Source organism: Neopsephotus bourkii, unplaced genomic scaffold (assembly GCF_033783945.1).
Source record: "Neopsephotus bourkii isolate Nb327-2 ecotype Australia unplaced genomic scaffold, CSIRO-AGI_Nbou_v1 NB_1234, whole genome shotgun sequence".
In the NCBI taxonomy this organism is placed as follows: Eukaryota; Metazoa; Chordata; class Aves; order Psittaciformes; family Psittacidae; genus Neopsephotus; species Neopsephotus bourkii.
In genome coordinates, this window is record NW_026901719.1 from 108,230 (window position 1) to 129,466 (window position 21,237).

At 42.1% G+C, this 21,237-nt stretch overlaps 1 protein-coding gene across 1 annotated transcript in view; it reads right to left on the reverse strand.

Moving 5' to 3' along the window:
• LOC133218232 (rho GTPase-activating protein 6-like) overlaps positions 1 to 21,237 on the reverse strand; it is a 267,808-nt gene that overhangs the window by 94,827 nt on the left and 151,744 nt on the right. The window lies entirely within an intron of this gene.

Here is a 21,237-nt window from a genome sequence, read left to right on the forward strand (position 1 = left end):
ATCCTTTTAACTGTGCACTGTCGATAACACTCAGATAATAATCATTAGAAACAAAAACATTACTTATTTTCCCTTTTGAGTCAGCCATGCCCACTAAGACCTGGGCATCTCCCAAGGGACCATTAAGATTTGACGCCCCTTTAGAGAAACTCAATATGAACCATATGGATTTGTCAGCCAAGGCATGCTACAGAAAGGTTGTCAGATTCTTTTTGTAAGCAATACAATGCATGCACACCTCCTTTATTCCCTAGACAACAAAAAGCCATTTCACTGCACAAAGTAAAATGGCTTTCTATATTCTCAAATGTCATAGAAAGGCAGGAACAGTGTGAAATTTGAACTCTGAGAACAACTTTTCCAAGCCACTGAGAGTTCAGCTGCATTTCTGCTGCAGGAACAGGTATTCCACTTGAACAAGAGCAGCAGTCAGCCCTTGCACAGATATACTACTTGGTGAACGATACAGGTACTTAGCAGACAAATGAAAGAAGTTCAAAGGTGTTCAAAAGCCCCAGTAAACCTGACATGTGAAATGCGTTGTTTCTTTGGTGTGATTTTTAGTTGAAATTTAAATTCTAAATAAATGAAATTTTGAAGAGCCATGACCAGAAAAACTACTTTACTCTTTTTAAGTCAACAGAAAGCAAGTAACCTTCACAGTACTGCACAGACACTTGGGCATAAAAAGTAATTGATTAGCATCTGGAGATAAAAGTAGACCAAACTATCTAACTATATCAGTGACCTCTATCATCTTCCTTTTTCAGAGTTTCACTCTTCATGCTGAAAGAAGGGTAAACTGTGCCTGCAGGTTTCAAAACGTTTCTGGGAAACAAAACCGAAATGCAAACCATCAGCCTGCTCGGGGAATATCAACCACATGAAGTCCAACATTTTTACTTCAGGGTAGTTCTGTATCACACCACCTTCACACCTGAACAACTTCTGAAGGTTAGCTTGTACTTCCACATGACACTTTCTTTAGAAAGTGAAGTATGTCCGCAGGAAAATAAATAGTAAAAGAAGGACTGGAGAAAAGCCTGGTTCAAAAAATCACCAAAAAAGGACATGACAGAGACCAAAATCCTCAGTTCTCATCTTGCACTTCACCTGCATGGCTAACCTTCCTTCCAGGCATAGGTTGCTGATTCTGGCCATACATGACCTTGCTGCTCAGGCAGACCTCCTCATTATCATGAGCCCAAAATCTCATCCAGCCAACAGCTTTACAAAGGAGTACTGCTGGTTGATTAAATGCCTTCTTGGAGAAGCACAATCACCTTAAATCATACCAGGGAAGCATACCAACACGTCTGAGCTGAATGATGTGATGTGTGCCTCTCCAAATAAAAACCCTGAAGCAACATGCTCAGGGAATTTTATTAAACAGCAACTAAGTACTATTACAAGAACTGCAATTGCACTGCAGTGATAAATTGTACTATGTAAAGACAGGCAGAGAATTCAAATGGAAAAGAAACCTTACCTCCTGCTGTCTATGCACAGGGCAGCCACTTTCCACATACTTTAGGCTACCTCTGTTCCTGGCCAGTATCTAGCAGAAGATTAACGTTAGTGTGGCTCTGCACCTACCTAAGCAAGACTTGCCAAACCCAATCTGCATCTGCCACCATCTTTTCTCCTGCAGGCATGAAAGGAACAATGTTCATATGCATGTATGTGTGCAGAGCTCCAGGAATACATCAAGCGCTGTAAAAGATATGACCTGATCCAAATTGAAATCTATTTCCTGTAACTTTTTAAAAGCCTATGACACACACAAGAGCTCTTTGCTTCCTGTCTTCCCCTCATCCCAGCAATTCAGTGTTAACTCACAGCCGCTTTGCACAGCAAATAAAAGCCGGATGGACTCACTTAAGATTCCATCAATCCCAACCAAAGCTTGGCCTTGGTACTCACTACTGAGTGACAAATAGTGCTTGTTTCCTATACTTATATATGCTTTTTAGAGATTAGCAATAAAAGCACTTGCAAAAGTGTAAGCATGAATCATCACTGTCACTGGGAATTTCACCTAAATGAAGAATGAAGGATTAGGCTCAACAGCAATTGGAAATCATATTCCACCAGCAAAACATCCAAGGTGTATGAGGTCAGCGTAAGAACCTGATTAATAAAATCCGAGAGCTGGAGCCAGAAATTTAACATTTAACCATTCCTTTACTGCTAATTGCCTCTTCTGTAGCTTGCTTACCTGATTAAGTTGGAAGTTTTCTTCACAATTTCCTAATTTGAAAACAACACTTACGGAGTGATTTAATTGTTTTTAACAAGTTAATTCTGCCCTTGACACTCAGAATATGAGAAAACAAGCAGCTACCTCCAGTGGAGCAGAGATTGATAAGTTTTAGAGCCTCACGGACAAGAATTTATTCTCCTGTTGAGCACTAACTGCCTGAATCCCACAGCCTGTCCTCCATCTTGCCAAACCTGACTGCAAATGTACTATGGTTGATCTGGATATGCATCCGTCTGTACTGCTTCTTGCTGACAAGCCCACTGGGAGGAAAGAGAAACCAAACAAATGGTCTAGGTGAAGGCAGCACACTTAGTAGTCCTATAAGATAAATTACTTGCAGAATGTACTAAAATCCCAGTAATAAATGTGGTCAGCTTGTGGCACATAGTTTTGTTAAAATCTGTGAGGGGATGAAGGCTCAAGTCATCAGGCAATGTATCTTGAGATCACTTTTAAGGAGAGTTGCTTGCCTTTCTGGATTCTTGCAAAACACAAGCAAGACCACAGGAGGATGTCAGGTTTTGGGTCCTCCTCATGAGGAGATTCTAACAGTTTCTAGGTTATAATTTTGCAGCATCACCACCAATCTTGCTATTCTACTTTGAATTATTATGTAATCTAGTTGTTACAATCAGCATTACCACAACTAGAATACTGGAGTAAAATCATCTTTTTAACTCCGTCTGAGCTTCAGTAAGTATTCCAAGGTTCACTACTGTCATAGTTTCCCTTGCAAACCGTTTCTTTTGTTTCCTCCATCCTTCCACGCAGACTGATGGATTTAACATGCTAAGAGAGAGCAGCAAGTCTGTACACCACATGAGCAAAGGGTCAGCTGGGCACAGGCTGAGCCAACACACAAGGCAAGACAATGAATGCCCCAAATACTGCTGGAGGCAAGGAAAACCCTTCTTTTCCCAAAAGACTCTCTGAGATCTGAATTGGAGGTGACCTCATTATCAGCAATTGATTTGGAGCCTTAAACCAACTCATAGCTGCATCCTCCTGGGACACACACATCCCCTCCACTTTGGCTGACAGAACTCCTGGGTTTTGGCCCAAGGAAAAGTCTCACATCTTCAGATGAATTCCCCACAGTACCCTACAGGTTATGGCAGCCACTTCCGAAGCCCAGCTCCTACCCATTTTCTCCTATTCCCCGGCTGAAGACAACCAGAGTCTCCTCAACAGGGAAAACATTCTTTCCTTTCAGGGAAAACCCTTCTGGTAAATGTTACAAGACAAAACAAGATCAAAGATGCTACAGCAAGATTAAAATGGTTGTGCCCATATCAGATCATACTTCAAGCTTTCTGCTCTGGACCACTGAGGGGCTGGTTGAGCAACAGACAAGGGTATTTTGAGTCTTCCCTTATGTAAAAAACTACATTTCAACTTACCAACAGAGCTCTTAAAAAAAAAAAATCCCACCAAAAAAAAAAGAAAAAAAAAAAAAACTACACAAAACACCACCACCACAAAAAAAAAACAAAACACCAACACACCAACTTAGGAAGCAACAGGAAAAAATACCAAGTCAGGAAGGTGACCATCCCTCTTAATGAAATCATCTGAAAAGCATTCCTGGAACATTTGGAGATGTTAGTATCAGGTATAACACCACAGTACCAAAAATAGCTTGCAGAGTGAACTCAGCTGATTAGTGGGCAGGTAGAAGTAACTTGGGACTAAAAATTGAAGGGTACAGTTTGCAGAACCAAGGAGCTGGTACAGAGGACCCAATGCCCAATCATACATACATACAAAGTTTACCTTCAAGCTGACTATCTTAGACTGGGCAGCCCAAGAAGCACATCCCCCAGTTTCAGCATCACCTGAACAAAGGCTGTTTCCTACACTCCAGGACTGCCCCAAGAAGTGAACCAAGGTACACGTGGGGAATGAGATTCCCTTCAAAAACACACTGCTGATGAGAATTAAGATGCTAATGCAGATGCCTCCTTATGCACTTTCATAAAAATCATGAAACTTTAATTATCAGTCTTGAAAAGCAAAAGCCCACCACAGAAATCACTATAATTACTTCCGCCAATAAATTAATTGCTATTAAATACTGTAACACTCTATAATTTTTATTTAACAGTTATCAAAACAATTCAAGAACTTGATTTGTATTTACACCATGCAATTATTCAAAGTTAATGAGAATGGTACTAAGTTACATTTAAGCAGTAATTACTAAGGCCTCAATCCAACAAAGCTCTAAAGTCTTAGCTTACCTTCAGGTCAACAAGCATTTGTTTTCAATTAGGCTATTCATAGACTTCACATTAAGTGTATCCACAGATAATACCCAGCATCCAGATCCATATTCTTCAAACAAACCATTAACTTCACCTGCAAAAACCTCCTGGATGTATCTATGTGTTGTTACTTTATTGTATTTCTTTCTTATTATACTTAATATTGATTTATACTTTCAAGGCCAGGTTTGATGGGGCTTCGTGCAGCCTGGTCTAGTGGAAGATGTCCCTGCCCATAGCAAGGGGCTGGAACTAGATCTTTAAGGTCACTTCCAACCCAAACCATTCTATGATTGTATGAATCTAATACTGAAATATATCTTAAAATAGCAAAAATATTTTATATTCAAGTATTATTCTTAGGTTCACAATTTCCTCTTTGCTGCAATATACGGCAATCAAAGAACAGCGCTAATGGTCTCCTGGGCTGGCCATCCCGCTTCTTCTTTTGAGTGCCTGCCAACCTTAAGTCACTGCACTATCTGCTGCCACTGCAAGCAAGAAAATGGACTGATACCTAACTAACAGAAACAATAATGTGTTTGTAAGTAGTAGCTAATGGTAGACTGACAGGCACAATCACAGGAAGCAATAAAAGTTTCATGAAGTTAGCATGTGACGTGACTGGCTCTGGTCTCCTATGTGTCTAAATTATTAACAGGACAATTACCCTATTAAAAGAAGAGGTTCTGATTCGTTTGATGTATAACTAGCTCCCAAGTGAAATCACTAGGACATCTCTATAACAATAAAATTTCAGATAGTAAATCACAATGAGAGCAACGCTGTTCAGCCTGGAGAAGGTTCCTAGTACAGCTTAGAGCAGCCTTCCAGTACCCAAAGGAGGCCTACAAGAAATCTAGAGAGGGACTTTTTACAAGGGCTTGCAGTGACAGGAGAAGGGGGAATGGCTTTAGACTTACAGAGGGTAGGTTTAGATCAGATATAAGGAAAAAATTCTTTACTGTGAGGGTGCTGAGGCACTGGCACAAATTACCTAGAGAAGTTGTGGCTGCCCCATCCCTGGAAACATTCAAGGCCAGGCTGGATGTGGTTCTGAGCAAGCTGATCTGGTTGAAGATGTCCCTGCTCATTGCAGGGGTTTGGACTAGGTGATCTTTAAAGGTCCCTTCCAACCCAAACTATTCTATGATTCTGATACTCATTCATGATACTAAATATATTTGCTTCTATATAACTATTTTAGCCAAGACACCATTACCTCTAAAAGCTGTAGCATTACTGAAGTGGCTGAATGCACTAATGCCTAAAGTTGAATGAGTGCAAAAGTATTTACAAATTTTCCTCCTGAAAAAAAACAAAGGAAAAAAGAAAACCAAGCAACCTCTCCTACTCTAAACTGTTCACATAAGGCTTAAACAAGCATAAAAAGAAAGTTAATTGCCAGTACTGAAGGAATCAAAGTGAACCGAGCAGCACACTGTATCCTGTATGTGACACGCTCATCAACCCATCCCGGCAACACCAGCAGCAGGACTCACCAGGACCACAAAAGCAAGCCTGCTCCGACTGACAATTCCCACGTAACTTCATCGACAGCAGTAAAATTACTCATTTACATAAGTGTGAACGAAAGCAGCGTCAGACCTCTCATGCCATTACTCCTGCTAGCATTTATTTATGCCTTCAGGAGAGGAGGCTGATGGGCTGTTTTACTCGGCTTTCTTTTTTTTTCTGTCTGCCCGACCAACAGAGAAAATGCTCCTAATAAGGCTGGTAGAAAGGAAGTGGCTTCTCAACAGCCCAAGCTCTTGCGAAGGAAATAGTAAAACACGGTCTTATCATCCCCGCCGCAGCGGGAGCGGTGCCGGCATCGGTTACCGGGAGCAGCTCTGCCGCGACGGTTCGTCCCGCCGGGGTCTCGGAGGGGACTCTGCGGAACGGGGCTCTGGAAGTCCCCGGGGAGCTCCCCTCGGCTGCGATCGCACTGCCCGCTTTTTATTGTAAAAAACTAATTTTCATGTCATCTCCAACAAAGCGCCAAACTCCCGTACGTGAAAGCAGAGGAAAGGCTGCAGCTCAGAGCCCCCCTGCACGCTCATCGCCGGGGCAAAGCTATCTCCGGCCTTCCCCGGCCCCGGTTGCTCACCCCCGGCGGCGCCGCGGGACAGCTTTCGCGCCCGAGCGCAGACACCAAAGGACGGACGGACGGAGGGACGGACGCGCACCCCCGACACACGTGGGCGCACCATCCCCTCTGCCCCTCCGCGAGCTGTCCCCCGCAGCCCCTTCCCTCCCCGGCACTCACCGCATACCGCAGCGCCGGCTTCTCGCTAAACACCGAGTCCCCCATGGGTGCGGGCGGGCGGCGGAGGGGCCGCTCCCTCCACTCTGAGAGGCGGCGGAGGCTGCAGCAGCAGCGGCGGGGCTGAGCGCTGCTCTGCCCTCGGACGGCGGCAGAGGAGACGGCAACGCGGGACTCCCGCCCGGCAGCCTCAGCCCCCAGCGCCCCTCCTCGCAACTTCTGCCTCCACCCCCCCCCGCCCGCCCTCGACTGTCCCCTCCCCGCCGCGGAGCCGGCAGCCCCTCGGCGGGGCCGGGCGGCAGCAGCAGCAGCAGGAGGAGGAGGAGAGGCGCCGCTGCCGCTCCCCCGCGCCGCTGGGAGGGAGGCGGTTTCAGTCCTCCCGCCCAGAGACGGTGACCGCCCCGCGGCAGGGCCGCTCTCCCGCCCGTTGCGCTCGGACTGGCCGCACCTGCGGGGCGACCCGCGGGGTTGGCGGCGGCAGCGGGGGCCGAGCTCCCTCTCTTTGCGCGCAAGACAGCACTAGGGCCCCTCGCCCTGCAACGACTGTTCCAAGCGGTCCCCATTACCCACCGGGCGAGGTGCGCGCTAGGGAGCTGACCCAAGCCCCCGGCCGCTCGGGAGAGACGGCTCTAGTGGTCCCGTCCTTTATTCCCAGGGAAAAGCCTCCGGCCGGCCCCTGCCAACACCGGGACCACCCCGCCACTCTCCAGGTGCTTCCAGCGAGGACCTAAAGGTTAAGAAGAGGGGAACAGCTAAAACTTACTTTATAATACATGTCTTTATAATGCGTGATTTGGGAGGCCTGGCTCATGATTCCTTAACATGCAGGCTTTGGAAAATGAAATGCTATTTCATGACCTATTAGTAATTTTATGAGTATGTATCTACACAAACAGTAGTACATGAAACAAATTCTGAAGGAAAACTGCATTCTGCTGTATTAGAATAGTCGTGACTCGCCTGGGGAGACCACATCATTCTCCATCAACAGAAGTGTTTAAAAATACATAAACCTCAGTTAGGCATGACCTCAGCAGAGCGGGGTGAGGGACAGGCTAGATGATTTCCTGAGCCCTTTTCTGTCTTTTTAATGATTTTTCAATGCTCTTCACAAATCATGGTTAGCACAGTAATTCCCCAGTTACTGTCAGTTGTTCTCTGAGGAAGCGGCCTTATTCTAGTCCTTCATAACGTGTATGAAATTAATGAGTTTTACTGTTTCTGACCTACAGCCTAGGCAAACATGTTACCAGCACATTTCATTACACCTAAACAAAGGTAATGTCATTCTTTCAAGGAAAAAGAAAAGGTATTTTTTTTTTTTTTGGGGGGGGGGAGGAGGAATGTAAAATAACTTAAAATACAAGCTGGAAAGATAGTTTGGTTGAGCCAAAGTTTTTTATGTGTTCTGATGACAATGTACTATACCCAACAAGCTTCCCGTTAGATCTTCCATGGGTTTTAATTTCTGTTGCAGAGGAAATAATCTTTAAGCGTTCCCATGGACAGGGAGGTAATTTTCAGTGAGCTTGATGTGAACAAAGAATACAGTGTCTGCCTTTACCCATACAGTCCATTTTTATCTCTCAGATTAACGTGTTTTACCCCCTTCCCGGAAAACAAGGCAGGGTAGGTATTCTAGCAGTTGCACAGTGTGTATTGGAAAACAGCATCCAACAGAAAGAAACCTTATCAAACATTTCTAACCATCAGGATCTCCAAGCAGGTGGGAAAAAGAAAAAGAAAAAAAACAAAACCAAACAAAAACAAACAAACAAAACCAAACAAAAACAAGAACAAAAAACCCACAAAAGATTAAAAAAAAAAAAAAAAAAAAAGCATCCAAGCATCCCAGTGCCTGATTTTCCCTTCCCATGTTCAGCTTTCTATTTATTTCAAGGAGATGGCTTCAACCCAAAAATTCTACAGATATCATATGTTCTGATTCCAGATGTTTTTTCCTGTGCTCTGCAGGTATGGCGTTTGACCACAGAAAGCCAGCAGAAAGCAGGCAAACAAGACTGGGGAGAGGCATCCAGGATTTCTCTCCTAAAGCTCCACAGCATCACCACCTTCTGTTTAGCCCTATCTTCTTGAAAATGGTCAATGCAAAAGGCAATGCTAAACATCAGAAAAGGCTTAAAAAATGGGGGAGCGTATTCAACCAACACCACAAAGTGAAAAGAATAGTATGGAAGAGATCAGAAACCCCCAACTTGGAGGTAGGGAAGAAAAAGACTAGCAAAGGGCAAGATGCATAACGTTAATATAACAGAGTAGTTTAGGAAAAGGGAGAAAACCATAAAGCAGGAAGGTGAAGAAAGCCCTAAAGAGAGAAGCCAAAGAAGGGGAACACTAAAGGTGAAGTTTTGCAGGTGGAATTCGTCTGAACTAGCAATTCATTACTATTGTAAAGGAGACTCTGGCTCCCGTAACCCTTTTCACCACCCCCCTCACAGCCGAACGCTTCCACTGCCGCCTCCCTTCCCTCTGCCTCCGTGCTTGTCACAAACCGATACAGCAAACGGAGCGTGCAGTTTTCTTTCCATTTAACAGGCTGAATCAGCTCTCCGAGGGAGGAGACGAGTGCCAGAGCTGGCACGAAGGAAGGCAGGAGGGTATCTAGTTGGGAGGAGGGTACTTGGGGCAGAAGAGAGGTGTGCATGGAAGTGCCTTTGCAATAGTGACAGGTTCCTGCCTTGGTGCAGCTAAGATGAAAAATAAAGAATATGCAAGCAGAAAAGTGTAAGTACAACTTTTCACAGCGACAAGGAAAGAGGCAGAAATTTATGGCTTGGCAGGGGGTGGTGTCAACCCCAAAAAATGCAGGTTTACTAGATGCATTTTCTCCTGTCCACACAATATGTAAAATAGGGAGAAAGGACTTTTTAAGTATTTTTATTTTTAAAATCTTAAAGGATTTGGTAAGTTGCAGCTATCAGAAATTTCATAGTAGAGTCCAATTTTTTTTGTGCACCTAACAACATTTAAAACTAATTGCCAATTACAGAAGGTGTTCTCAAAGGCCAGACCTTAAACCAAAAATTTTGTGGATTTTGAAAGCAAGTTATTGTAGCTGTGACTAGAAAGCTTGTTTACACTGTATTCATGGTGGCTAAGGACTCTGTCTGACTTCAAATTGCACAGGGTTTGGAGCACATCCCTGGTCTTCAGTGATCAGTAATGAACTGAGCTGCACTTCTGTTGCCATCCATAATCTATTAGGGACTAGGATTAACATACAGATCTTCCACAGCAGTTCTGACTACCTTTTTCCTTTTCATGTTCTTTTGTTATTCACATTCATTTATGATTCCTCTCAGGTGTTCCTTTCAGATTTCCTTCCTCTATTATTTACCCAATAATGGGTACCAAAGGAATGCATGCAGCTCACTTTGGGAAGTGTAAACCTTCCAAGTCAGATTCTCTTAACAAGTGACAACAGACCAGGTCGGATGGGGCTTTAAGCAACCTGGTCTAGTGGAAGATGTCCCTGCTCATGGCAGGGTGTTTGGAACTAGATGACCATTAAGGTCCCTTCCAACCCAAACCATTCTGTGACTCTGTGGTACAAAGCATAACTGTTAATTTTGTGCATATTCACTCCAAGTCTACTCAATAAAGAAGAAACAACATAAACCAGAAATTTTTCAGTAATTAATTTTAAATAATTTCTGCTGTAGGAGGTGCTGGTTCCTTGGGTTGGTTGTTTTTGTTTGTTTGCTTTGTTTTGTTTTGTTTTGTTTTTTTAAATGCTTTCCATTTAGTTGCTTCCAACACAGTAGCTAGAAAGTGTGTAGGGAATTGAATTTTACTATGCTGATCATTAATGAAGCCAGGTTTTGTTTTTTCCAGTATTACTCTATAAACTGAGTGCTTTCTCAATACTAATTGCTATGAAACAAAGGGAGCTAGTTATTCAGTTGCAGACAGCATGCAATTATGAAATTGTGGAGAAGTGACTTCTCTAGTTGTCTGCCATGACTCCTTGAACTGGTGACTCAAGATGTCTGATGTCACATCAGATGAAGTAGGAAACTATTTCCAAATCCATATTGTTACGGGAGAGAGGCCAGCTTGGTCCTTAAGGCAGTAATGGGTTTGTCTCACCTAAATGTAAACATCTACAACCTCCATCTTGGCTTATCACCCCAGGCTCCCTTAGTCTAAAGGAAGAAACTGACACATGTGGTGGCCAATTTCTGTCAATCCAAGTAGACATCTAAAATAGGTGGCATAAATTGAAGTGCCTACTTCTCTCCAGTGGGAGTCCATGACAATTAGCTCAGATGGCTGCCCTTCAGGCACCTGCAGTTAAATGAGAAGAAGCCCACTGGGAGCCCAGCTATGGGATCAACCTTTAAATCTCACTTAGACTTTCAGAAAAGTCATTAATAGTTTCAGTGTCTTGATTGTTTTCATTCAGGAAAGCTGGGATTCCTGTACTTAGCAGGTGAAAAAACAGACAACATCTTCAGGGAACAAAGCTTCAAGCAAGCATGAAGGTCTTGTTTTGTTTGACCTTTCTAATAGCACATGAACACAGCTTCCACACAGAGCTAACTCCAAATCTGGAAAAGACCTGCCTCTGTGGCTGATGAACCAAAGCCAAGAGTGATACTGGCAGCACACTTCTTCCTCAGGGAATTAGCACTTTTCTTATCCTGGCCAAATGTTCATTCAGTCATTGCAAGTTACAGTTGCTGTCTACGTCCCAAAAAGAAGAGAGAAAAGACGACAGACAAGTAAATGAAATGCATAAAGCTCTATAAATGGAAACTAGAAACTAAAGAATCAGAATTTTGGGATAATAACATTGCAAAGATCCTCTGTTCAGAACTAACTTCTTTTTTCTGCTCCCTATCAAAATATGTTGATAGTTTCACCAGTTTCTAACACAGCTAAGAGAAATAGTACTTAATGCCCATGAAGAATGAAGTGCCATCTCACTTGCAGAGCTGCTTTTTCAGAACAGTGACATAAAACTTCTTAGACAAAAGAAACCCTATTTAGAAAGAACTCAATCGCTGTGATTTCCTAGATGTCTAAAGTCCCTTTATATGATATCTAACACCCTAGAAGAGCATGAAACTCTTATAGATCTCAAGGAGCAGTTGCCCAAGTGTTGCTCATGCCAGTGGAGAAGCAGAGACAAAGCAGCTTGGGTTTCCCAGACACAAACCCCCATGTGGTGGTGGACCTGAGCATCTAAGAGGACCTGCACCCTCTGCACACCCACATAATGCTTCCACACTGCCCAACTCTGTGAAGTCCAAGATGGCAGACTGGACTCCAGATTACAAACTCAAACAGGTTAACTGTGCTCTGCAGTGGGGTAGGAGAAGCAGTTCTTAGGAATGGCATCAATAAGCATCTAGAGGAGGACTCTCCCCTCCACTGTTCCCCATGCCCTCTGCCTGTGGTCAGCAGCAGCAATTTATAAGTAGCCCCAGGGGAAGGTGAAACTGAAGATAATGTGAGCATTCAAGAATAAAAACAGACAACTCCTGGAGCGATCACAAAGGAAACTTTTTCCCTAATGAAGGTGTGTTAGCAAGCATCCAGGAGTGTGTTAGTACTGGTGTGTCAGTCAGGTATTTAATTCTAATTACTACATTCATCCTTTTTTTTTTTTTTAATCCAATAAATCATGACACAATATATAGGCCACTATATGTATACTGTATAATTTATAGGCCAGTGATGTCCTGTGTGTGATTGTGCACATTACTGCCAATTACTGCATTATCAGTTATCAGCAGCTTGGCAAAGAAATTTAATCTAAAAGTCTTGTATTTTAGAAAAAGATTAAATTACTTTTCATCCCTTATGTTTGCACATTGGTCTCTACCTTCAGCATAAGTGAAAATTTGCTAGAATATCTATAAAATAAAATGCCAAACTACTAACTTGTAAATCAAAAACATGATCCTATCACATACCAGAAAACAGTTTTTCAATAAAAATTAGCATTAATCCTGTGGGTCATTAGAATTCATTTGGGATTTAAAGCTGCAGAAGAAACTAACAGTTATCCTGCCTCCTCAAAGGCTGCAATTTACATAAATGGGACCACTCACTGCTTCACATGAAAAGAACTGACAGTTTCAAGTATATTTTTTTTTTCTAGGCTTGATTTTCCTTGCTGACAGACCAAGCTAAAAAGGCAGATGAGAATAAGGGTCAAAAAATGAAGGGGGGGGGAAGAGGGGGGGGGAAGAAGGAAAAAAACAGAAAGAAAATGTAACTTCCAGGTTTAGAGTTTCAGAACAATTTAAGGGACTTAACCATACAAGCAAAAATCCTAGTCAAGTCTCATCTCTGTAAATGATACACATCTGGGAAAATAACAATTGACAGGAAGATTTTTCTAGTTCCTGAAAGTGGGCAGCCCTTCATGTGTTTCCTTCCTTGTTTATTTCCTTGCAACTCACATTCACCGTGAACTGCATTACTGGGCTGAGCTCTCACTAGCAATTATCTTCCTCCCTGAAATGTCTTCTGAGAACTGGAGAGGCAGAAAAGCACAATTTTCTTTCATTACATATGACTTCTACAGGAATTGCAGCTGTATAAAAAAAAACAACTTAAAAAACACTAACTTGAAACAAATCAGCTACAGATACATGATTTGCTTGCTCTGAGTAGAAAGAGGAATGCTTATCAACAACTGGCTAGAAGCATGATCTTCTATCTAAATTTACCATCTGGGTATTTGACAAGAATTTGGGAGGGGGAATGGCTCTTTCACAGACCTAAAGTTTATTCAGAATTGTTTTGTGGATAGCACAGGATTGCCAAAATCCATTTAGTGTGCAGAGTAATAGCTACACAGTAAAACCTCCCAAGAAGCAATGTGACTACTGTACATTTTGATTTAATGTTGTTAATTCAAAAACCAGTATTTCAGTGTAAAAGTAATTATTTCAAGACTGGAACAAGACCAAGCCTCTTGTGACCAACAGTAATAATATTCATAATGTTAACAAACCTCTTCAGATGAAGTCATTGTTTAATACATTTCAGGCTGCATGTGAAGTGTTTACAAACATCATGTTTCTGTAGTTGTCAATAGTTTTGGGATCACATAAGCAGATGGATCTTGTGTTCTTCTATTGTGGATTTCAACTGTACATTAAGGGTCAGGATATTAGTATTCATTGTATTCACTGGAGCTGGTTGAGAAGCAAATGTTCCAGTTGAGAAGGAACTTTGCTTTTCAAAATTTGACTTTCATCCGATTGAGTCTAAAGTCAACATTTTCAAACTTCTCGTGAACTGTAAATTTCCATACTTTTTTTTGTTTGTTTTGTTTTGAGCAAGAAGAAGACAAATCGTGAAGTAGTCTGCTTGGTTAGCAATGAGCCTGACAAAAAATTCCTGTTTTCTCTGAGCCGTGGGAGAGCGCTCACACAAACTGTGCTGGGAGTGACAGCCCCTGGGAGGCATCCCAGTATATCTCAGCTCCAGGGGAGGGAGGGAGCCTGGGATGCCAGAAAACCAGCCTAGGAATTACTGTGGAATTAGGATTTTCCACGGTCCTGTGATGCCCTGAGGTCTTGGCACCAGCAAGCTGTGGGGCTGTGCCATCTCCAGCAGTGTGGAGCCCTGGCAGGCAGCCTGCGCTACAGCCTGAGAGCCCACTGAAGAGCAGCTGTGCCAGGCAGCCCACATTGGAAACGGGAACACAGAATTTTCAGGATCACTGGATCTTGGTTTGGATCACTGGATAGACTTAACCAAAGATATACACACTGAGTCAGTCCCGGGCCTTGGGCTGTGGGACAGCCCAGGAGGATTTTCTCACAGTCATAAAATCAGAGTCTCCATTCAGCCTGTTTGTAGGCCAGCAATAGTTTTCCTGGATGGATTAGAAGTGGATTCAAGAAGCTGCAAATGAAGTAGTTTGAGGCTAGCATGTTGGCTTTTTCCACTGCAGCAAATTTCTACTCATTACTGTGACGTTTCTTCTTTTGTATTTATAAAATGGAATCACATGCAATAACCTCATACACTGAGTTCCTTGTGAGTTATTTTAAACTTGTATATATGGCTGTCCACTGAGTTAACAATGACTATTTTTATACTGTGCTTTAGCAACTTAAATTCACAGTCTGGCTCTGCTCTGAAGAGCAGCTATGGTTACAATTTCAGTGTATAGTTACAATTTAGCTGTATGAAGTTCTGAGGGCTTCAAGCAGTAATGAGTCTTATTTGAGCATCATTTTCCCTGGCTATAAGGTCATTATTCTTTTGTCCTCAAGGCTGCAGAAGCATCAAAGCATATTTGTTTTCTAGTAAAACACTTCAATCACCTAATGATCGAGGCATAAAGGTTCTCCTGACCTGTCGTGACAAGTGAGAAAGGATATCAGGGAACTGACTTCAGCACTCAAAGGAGAAATGGGGAAACACAGAATCTTAAACACTCTGGATGACTTACCCTAAGCCTGAAAACATTGTAAAGTATGTAGGAAAAAAAACCTAAACCAAACATTGACTACCATGTCCAAGTGTGCCATATGGGATTCATCTTCAGATACACAGCTACCTGTCAGTATCTAAGCATGACTAGGTGTCTTGGCCCCAATTACAGTCACTGAAGACCTACTCCATAAAACAACAGAGTCAAAAGAGTTTGGGACTTGTAATCTAACGCAGATACCATGTTTCATCTGCTGAACACATATGCTATGTGTGCCCACCTGTATAAGCTGCCATTGCAGACATATCCATGTAGAGTCCTACAACAAGTTGTGCTACCCAAAGGAAAGAATAACTCTGTTAAAAACCTTTTGTCCAGCTGTCTATATAGTCTGTTTCAATGGTCACATGTTCCCAAAATATAAATCAAAATGCACAAAGGTTGGAACTTGAGGAAAGATTTGCAAGAAGATCTGTCTTACACGTCCAGGCAAAACAGACTAGTACCTTACCCAAGAGGATTCATGGAGTAACTCAGTACTTAGCAATACACATTGCTGAAAACAGCTCGGTAAACACAGCAAAAGGTGTCTTTATTGCACTTTTGTTCTTCCCTGCAGCAGTCATGACAACAGCTGCACCAGACGTGACTGCTGTGAGGTAAAGATGGCATCTCACTCTCACAAATCAGTCCTCATGCCAAACAAGCTGCGTTTAACTGAAGGGTTATAATGTTAGTGCTCACAACTGCTTCCCAGTTGCACCCAGCAAAAAGCTAAATTACCTGGTGCTTGGGCGTCTGGTGCTCTCTGTTACCTGGAAACTGGAGCCCCGAGTGTAAGCTGTTGAGAAAGTGCTTTTAAAAAAGCAATGGGAACATAAAAGCATGATTCATATAAGACATGCATTGTCGCCTAAGCAGCTTCCCTGCTTGAAGAGCTGTATTGTTTTAAGCTGCAGGATCATTTACTGCTGCAAGTATATTGAAGCCCTCAGAGGTTGAATGCAGTTATTCCAGTATATCCCAAACTGGGGCTATTCCCTTTGCAGGTTCAGAGAAAGGTGAAGGCAGGGCACAGTCCAATAGCCTCCCAGAGAGGATCCAGGGATCCAGTGGTCATATAGCTTCAGCACTGAGCAATGACACTTATGCTAATCTGGGAGGGGACGATCCCCCTGGGCAAAACAACTTGAGAAAAGCTGGGTTGTATAAAAACACTGGCCTATTCTCAGGCAATTGTTTTGGAAAAAGGTAAGCTATGAATTGAAAGCACTGCAGCTATCCCAGAAGAATCCCCCCACCAGCCTGCTCTCCTCCTGCAATAAGGATGTCCAGCTCCTTTGTAGTTAAATTCTTCTCAAGTGACTTGTATTGCTTTAACTGTCCTGGTAAGACTCATAAATATGTATCTACAGAAAAGGCCTTGGAAAGATTCACAGTAATTTTACCAGTGACTTCAATCAAGCCAGAATAGGGAAAAGTGGGAATAATGCAGCAGTGAAGCAGAGCCATGCTCTTCCCCCTTTTTTTCTCTCTCCCGCCAGCAATCCCCCTCCCTCCCCTTTCTGTCCTCCCTTGATTGAAAAGTTGAGGGGAAATCTTGGAAGCAGTCCTGGATGAGATCTGTGCTCCTAAGTAGAGCCAGAATGCTGTGAGCCAAGAGCCGGGCAGAATCTCCAAACTTTTACTGTTTATATTGAAGCTTATATTCACCGGCTGCAGGAGTTTGCGACCACTTCGCCCTACACAACAGCTGGGAGGGATCAGAGCCCTTGCCAACTATCCGCCCGTTCACCTCCGATCAGACCAAGTGTCCACATGATGCTGAGAACATCAGAGAGTGTTAAGGAAAAGGAATTCATCCACACAGGACAAGAATTTCAACTGTTTACAACTTTCTGTTCTCTAATGTTTATTACTCCCCCCCCTATAAAATCTGCCTTCATCTGTGGTACCTTGTAGCGACAGAGTTAATGAAAACCCAAGCCGCATTCCAAGGATGGCAATACAGAATGAGAGCGCCCTCAGCATTGTTTTGTTAACATCTCAAATTGCCAATACGGCAAACTGAAGTAATGCACTCTGTCAACATGTAGTATGCTCTATAAATGGGATTGCCTGTTCATCTGTTAGTAAAACAGGCAGAAAAGAACTATTTGATCAGCCTTAGAGCAGCTGACTGCTTGCTTTAACTTCTTCCTTAAGATTTATTTGAAGCATGAAACTGCTGAAAGTCTCCAGTAAGTAAAAAAGCCAAAAAAGATATAAAAAAATAATAAAACATATTTACAAATAGCCCTCACTTTGTGTATCTGATCTTGAGTTAGCATTTCTTTATCGTTAGAATGAAAACAACTGAATGCTGAAAATTCATTTCCACAGACTTCACTATTAATTTATAAGACTGTTTTATCTTTTACAAACAAAAGATTACTTTATTAGTTAACTTGGAAACCTCAGACAAGTTTCATAAATTTATAGAGAGCTTCCAGATTGAATTTTGCTGATCCAGGCTTCTTAGGCGGAGTTTGTGGAGCCAGACTCGTCATATGAGCTATTTCTATAAGCCTCAGGTAAATATACACAGGGTTCATGTTGTTAGAGAAAGTATTTTTTTCTCTTCTAAAAAATTTAAGTTAATCTTAAGCAAAAACAAAAGCTCATTCAGTACATTTTATATTTGTTATTTTTTACCCATTTTGGGAAGCATTTTCCTTCCACACATCTACGGGGTTCCTGGTTCTCTCAAACACACTTTAACTCTTTCATTCCTTTTAGCACTCTGCTTTACTCTCTGCTGCTCTGGTCTCTGGGCTATAAACAGCTAGACAGCTGAGCTGAAGAAAAGGAAACAGGGGTTTCAGGTATTTCCTTCTTCTCCCCAAAAAGAGCACTCATGCCTTCCCTTTCCTACATGTCTACTTTAAATCAGTCTCAGAGAAAGTTGGTCCTGTACTGAAAAATCAATTTAGAAGTGAAAGTTTTCACTCATGTAGCCGAAGTCCTGATGAGGATTCTATCACAGGGATCAAATGGATATACTTAATTTCCTTTTTTATTCAAAATTGACACGGCTATCTATAACAGCTTTATAAGAATATCACTCTGCCTGTAATCACAGGGTTTCCCAGTTTTCAGTGTACGTAAAGCTGTAATTTGTAAACTCAATAGCTAGCTCAAGCAATATCTCTTACTTAAAAGCTCAGTTTAATGACAATCTTTCAATAAAATATCATGTAAAAGCTTACCCATAAAACCCAGACTGAAGTACTCAAACTCGGGAATCAAAGGACCTACAGCTTCCCCTTTGGGTATATGTGTGCCTGGCAGTGAGGCGGGAAAATGTCCCTCCCCCTGAAATTTGCAAAGTGATTCATTTTTTTTTTTCCCCACTAAATGATATGATATAGGATACTCACTATAGGTAAAGTTTTGTTACTAAATTTGCTAAATTTTTCTATGACAGACAATGAGAGAAAAGATCATGTTAGCAAATAAAGAATGAAGAAATGGGTATGGAAATACAACAGGGATGACCAAACTTCTTGATTATCAGCTGGAAATGAACACCTTCATGTGACCAAGAGCCTTCATATGACCAATGCTCCCAGATCAAGGGCTTTTTGGAGATGGCTTCAATGCTTGTTGGAGCAGCTCTCAGAGATGAAGACAATGGCCAAAAGCTCCCTCTGCTCCTCTCTGGGATAACTCTAAATAGCACACACTGCTGGGGACCCAGTTGATGCAGCAATGTTGCCTGAACAATCCCTGTTGTCTTAGCTCTATTCACAGCCAAGTATGTGATCAATCCCTGTATCAGTATGACTCCAGTACGTCAGTACGAATGGTGAAATTATGGCATTTGAACTGTCCCATGAAGACTGGAGAGACTGGCTATATACCCACAAGACACTCCAAAGTAAAGTAGTGAAATGTCCATGTGTGGACAGATCCAGGCAGGTTGTCTGAGATAGAAAATATATGTTTTCACTTTTTAGTGGTACTTGTGAGAAGTCAGGTAACAGTATTTTGCTACTGATGGTGCCCAGGCCTGGTGCTGTTCTACAGATGAACACTCCAACAACAAACACAAAACAACAAAGTCATGTCTGAAAACCACCTGTGACACGCTCTTCTGCACCCTCAGGCTCCCAGCTGTACCAGCACAAGAAGTTCTCTTGTGATCTTGGGTGAATCATCACTGTCCTAACAGAAAATATTGATCCCATGGGTCCACAGAGAGAAAAATATTTATGCTGCTCCTCATTTAATTTTATGCAAAAGCATCCTGGCTTGCTTGAATGGTTTACACTGATAGGTGGAGAAAATTCAACTGATTTCTTGCTTGAACCATAAGAAGCCAGCTTTCACACATCCTGGTCTGTTGGCACCTCTGAGACCTACTGGCACAGTACAGTGACGGACAAACAGTTGTACTGACCTGTTCATCAGCATAGAGGGATCCAGAAGATCACACCTGTATATTTCTATGTACTGTCTGGATTATTCCAGTAAATGGGATGATTTTTAGCCTGCTGTAGTTACTCTATCAAATTGAGAATTAAAGTTATTGGTATTGTGTTACTTTAATTCAAAACCTTTGTGAAACACCTGAAGTGCAATACAAATCTCTTTCTCGCTCTTTATTTAATCACAGGCTGCTGACAATTCAAGGTAGCAGCTAATTACTTTCATAGCTTTGAGTATGTTTCTATTCCAAAGACTGTTCATAATTTTAAAGCTCTGTACATAATTAAATGTTTGTCTAAATCTAATTCTAACTTGATTTTTTCCCCTGTGATTATTTACAAAGCCTTAGGGCAGTATGTGAATCTGTGAAAATAATAACTATGGGATTCTTCCTGCTCTCCTGTGGAAAAACTTCTCCTGAACCAAGGGGAGAGAACACTACACATCTCTTGGTGCTATACCTGCAATAGGAAAGCTGTATCTGCTACCTCCAGGATGACCTCAGGTCTAGCTAAGGGTCTCAGAGAAGTCAGGCATATTACTTCAACTGGACAGAAAGCCATGAGAGAACTTCAGAGAGGAAAATCTTCCATCTTGCCTCTGTTGTGACCTTTTATCAGTTCCCTTGGATTCACCTCCGAAATATCATCAACGAGCAGAGTGTTTCGCTTTGCACTGTGAAGTGCGTAATCCCTCCACAGATTCAGTAAACAAATGCTGCAGGAGGTACCAGCGCATGAACCGTGGTGACCACTTGATTGATTGAGGCTAAGAAGGATGTGGCAGTTCTGCTCTTCAAGGGCAGTCATGACACACAAACCCATCCTCTGCCATTTTTGGTGGGAATCCAACCAAAACAAAGGTGGGGGAATTCTCAGCAGAAGGGAGGAGAACACTCTGTGTCTGCTGCAAACAACTGGAGCCACTGATGTTCATCTGCCTAAGCTGCAGCAGGTCCATAGCATTCCTCTGGAGCTCATGTGTTATTCAGAGCCTTTTCAGTTTATTTTCTTAACAAAGCTTTGCAGACTTTTTAAGTAGGGGAAAAGAGAGTCAGATTTTCCCCTCACTGTTTTAAGAAATCAGACTAAATTTTGTAAATAGATATAAGAATTAAATCTTCATTAGAACTTGCCAGTCCCTTAAGATCTGAGCTTTGTGGCTTTATTAGGTGACTCAGAATCATTTAATGTTTTAACTGACACATTTATTGTTAGTTTAATATTATTAAATGATCAATACCATTAGGGCGCAATTGCTTCTATTACAATTAAATAATATGAGATATATACAAAGGAAACTAAATAATGTGAATCAGTGTTCTTCTGATTCAAATTCAGAAGTTAAATACAAATACTTCTGTGAACTTGACAGTGTCTGTCTGCAAGTAAATTCTTACTTCTTCCCTACAGCACCAGAACATAAATGTACTGCCAATATGCACATGGACACTGTGCATTATACAAAACAGCAGTACATTAATGCCTCATGTTGTAATGGAAAATCTCGATTGAAGATCTGAAGAGCAATAATGGAGAGGAGGAAAACT